Here is a 4,082-nt window from a genome sequence, read left to right as displayed (position 1 = left end):
ACCAGGCCTCTTCCTGTAGCCCCTCTGTGCCCACTTCTGAAGGTCTCTCTCCCCCATCGACCCTCCCCTCCTGAACAGCTCTTATCCTGTACTTTTGTTTTTTATTTTTTTCTTTTGGTGGCCAGTACAGGGATTGAGCCCTGGATCTTGGTGTTATCAACATCAACCTGTGCTTCCTGCAGCTGGACCCGATGAGAGCCAAGCTCGTGGTCTGTCTTTGTGTGCACAGCTTCAAGGGAGAAGACTCAGGGACGAGTCCTAAATCATAACCCTTGCAGAGGGAGATGCAGGATTCAAACCCAGACTTAACCAGTCCCTGACATTTCTTCCATGATCCTTACCATTACCCCCTACTGTCTCTTGAGCCCCCTGTTTCCAGGAGCCTGACCAGCCGAGACTCACCTCCTTAGGCAAATGGCAACCCCCAGAGGTTGCTAGATCAGGGCTACTGCCAGTTTTCATTTTGTTCTTTGCTCTGGAGGACCACCAGGGCTGTTTCTCCATTGATAACCTCTTAACTGTGAAAGGGAAAAGCAGTAATATTCAGGAGACCGATAAGCCCCTATACTTCCATCCTACTTTACAGTTTTTCCAAAATATTCTTCCTTATACCATCTGATTTAATGCCACCAGCAACCTTACACGGTGTTGTAATGATCATTAAATGGTTGAAGGAATGGACCGATAACATGACTGAAAAAAGGCAAGAATGGAATTTAACTTCAGTCTTCTGGGGCTTTGTCAAGAATCAGCAGCTGCCAGTTGGCAAAGTACAAATCAGACATTGGGGTCCTCCCTTACAGAGCTGTGAGAGCTGCACACCAGTACTTTTCAAACATTTATATCAATGTATCCTAATGGCAGAAGTCGTGAGGGCACACCCCTAGGGATCTGGGGACCTAATAAAAAGAGGACAACTCAGGCATCATTTCAGAGAGAAGTCTGTTACGATCTTACAAATCTAGATGAATGTCACACCTGAGTTCATTAATCGATTTTTCCTCTCTCAAAAGAATCGAGCAAATCTCATTTGTTAGAAAGATGCCCCCTATGAATCCTGTGGCACCCCAGATTGAGATAATCTGGGCAAGATTCAAGCTGTGAAGTTCAGTTGCCCAGGATTTGTTCCACAGAAGATAAGCACACCTCCCACCAGAGGGCCCTGACTGAAAGGCGCTCTGGTCCCAGAATCCTAGGGAACTCTAATGTGAGATACAGACTCAGAAATAGGATCTAAATTGTCTCTAGAGAGTAGAAACCTGGGAGAAAACCAAACCAAACCCATTCTCCCAATTGTCACCCAAAGATATTGTCAACATTTCAAGCTCACTGGTGATATGTAGGCTTTTCAGGTAGTAAATGTCTAAGTAAAGGGAGTGAGGGAGACAGAAACCTCTCGGTCCTGCTTCCCCTAGTTCTGAGTGCCCTTCCAAATGGAAATTTGTGCCATGACCAGAGAAGCTGGAATGAGGGTGAAAACACTTAGGGGACTGGGCCATCAGGTCAAAGTCTGGGCTCCAGGCAGTAATGACAAGGGACAGCTGGCGAGGGCAGGGGCTGGGATGGCTGAGAAGACTTTGGTGATGGGAGTCAATAGGCTCAGAGGGATAAGCCCTATGTGCCTCAGAAGTGACACCGAGTCCTGCCCCTGTCCCACCATCAGAGGGGCCTCAGGCTGGGTCTGGGGCCTGCAACCCAACATGCTATACCTTATTCTTGGCCACAGTCAATTTCCTCTGTCGGGTTTCCTCTGATGTCTCGAGGCAGGGAAAAGGTAAGGGGGGCCGTGTCACCACCATCCAGGCACTGGGGACTTGGTTCCTTCAGCTGACAACGCAGATGTGCAACTGAGCCAGAGCTGGTGGGAGCGGGCGGTGCCAGGCAACACTGAAGTAGGCGTGTCCTCAATGCTCACAGCTCATTGGTGAATGAAAAAGATGAAACAAATGGGGGCATGGCCTGGACACAGGGAAGGATGGAGTCACAATGAAAGTTGTGGGTCACTGACCCCACCTACCCCGGGGAGAGACCCCCCCTTGGGGAAATGGGTGGGGCTCTCGCTTGGTGTCCATGCAGCACCTGTGTGACCCTTCATGGCAGTTGTCAGAGAACTCAAGGCACCTGGCAGAGCAGAGAGGCCACTGTCCAGCCCCAGCCCTGGCCCTCCATGTGCCAGTTCAACCCCTGACCCGGGACGTAGGACCCCAGGGCTCAGGAGGTGGGTGAGGAAAGGACAGCAGGGGAGAGTGTATCACTTCACAGTCCCTTTCCAGACTCCTCACAGCTCTGCCCCAGACCTTCTTATCCCAGAAACCACCTCCAAAGACCCCCATCCAGTCCTCCAGGTGCTTCTCCACTTGCCCCCTTCCTCGAAGGTCCCTTCACTGATCCCGGGAGCGTAGCTGCCCCTTCCCAGCTGGGTCCTATCCAGGTCACTCCTGCTTGCCAGATGCTCTTCCTCTCACACCGCACAGCACCCCCTTCCTCCCAGCACGGGCTCTCGGTCCCATCAGCCGTTCCCCTTGGGTGCCTCAAGACCAAACTAGGGAGGTAAAACTGTAAAACTCTCAGAAGAACACACAAGTGTAAATCTTCATGATCTTATAGTAGGCAATGGTTTTCTAGGCGTGACATCAAAAGCACAAGCAACGAGAGAAAAAAATGGATAAACTGAACATTATCAAAGATAAAAACTTTTGTCACTCAAAGAATGCCACAGAGAAAGTGAAAAGAAACGTGAAAGAAAGTGAAAAGAAAACCACAGAATTGGAGAAAAATTTTACAAATCTTATATCTTATCAGTTTTTCTTTTTTTAAAGATGACCGGTAAGGGGATCTTAACCCTTGACTTGGTGTTGTCAGCACCACGCTCTACCAAGTGAGCTAACCGGCCATCCCTAAATAGGGATCTGAACCTGTGGCCTTGGTGTTATCAGCACCGCACTTTCCCTAGTGAGCCACGGGCTGGCCCAATCTTATATCTTAGAAGGAGCTTGTATCCAGAATATATAAAAAAAGATTAGAACTTGATAATAAAAAGATAAATATCCCATTCTTTTAAATTGGCGAAAAATCTGAATACATAGTTTTCTAAAGAAAATATACAAATGACCAATAAGCACATAAAAAGATGTTTGACATCAGTAGACATCAGAGAAATGCAAATCAAATCCACAGTGAGATATCACTTCACACCCACTACCATGGCTATAGTCACAAAGATGCATCAAAACAGTGTTGTAAAATTATGGAGAAATTAAAACCCTCACACACGGCTGGGAAAACTGTACAGTGGTGCAGCCACTTTGGAAAAGGCCTGAAAGTTCCTCAAAGGATTCAGTGTAGAGTTACCATATGATCCAGCAGTTCCACTTCTAGGTATATGGCAAGAGAAATAAAACTATGCATCCACACAAAACCTTGAATATAAATGGTCATAACAACATTATTCACAATAGTCCAAAGGTGGAACTAGCCAAGTGTCCATGAACTGATGAATGAATAAACAAAGTGTGGGATATCCGTGTAAATAAACATTATTCAGTCATAAAAAGCATTGGGGTGCTGACGCATGCTACAACTTCACATGAACCTTGAAAACATTATGCTAAGTGAGAGAGGCCAGTCACAAAGGACCTCATAATGTACGATACCCTTTTTATTAAATGTTCAAAATGAGGAGATTTGTAGGAAACTAAAGCATATTAATGGTTGCCTAGGGTTGGAGGGGATGGAATAATTGGGGACGATGGTTAAGGGATTTCGTTTTGGAGTAATGAAAGTGTTGTACAATTGCTGTGATGATTGCAAAACTCTGAGTGTGCTCAAATCCATCGAATCATACACTTTAAATGGGTGAGTTGTATGGCATGGACATTACATCTCAATAAAAGCTGTTCACAAACAAATGTGGGGGCCGCCCCGTGGCTCACTCGGGAGAGTGTGGTGCTGACAACACCAATGCCACAGGTTCGGATCCCTATATAGGGCTGGCCCATGGCTCACTTGGGAGAGCGAGGTGCTGACAACACCGAGTCAAGGGTTAAGATCCCCTTTCCGGTCATCTTTTGAAAGCAAAAACA

The 4,082-nt window shown here is 46.8% G+C and overlaps 1 non-coding gene across 1 annotated transcript; it reads right to left on the bottom strand.

Moving 5' to 3' along the window:
- Positions 1-2,820: 2,820 nt before the first annotated feature.
- TRNAV-GAC (transfer RNA valine (anticodon GAC)) lies at positions 2,821-2,893 on the bottom strand. Its single transcript has one exon. It is a non-coding gene; the product is annotated as a tRNA-Val (tRNA).
- Between the last annotated feature and the right edge of the window lie 1,189 nt (positions 2,894-4,082).

The sequence above is a fragment of the Cynocephalus volans genome, chromosome 17, assembly GCF_027409185.1.
Source record: "Cynocephalus volans isolate mCynVol1 chromosome 17, mCynVol1.pri, whole genome shotgun sequence".
Classification (NCBI taxonomy): Eukaryota; Metazoa; Chordata; class Mammalia; order Dermoptera; family Cynocephalidae; genus Cynocephalus; species Cynocephalus volans.
The sequence above is the reverse complement of the archived record's forward strand: the minus strand, read 5'-3'. Positions and strand labels throughout refer to the sequence as shown.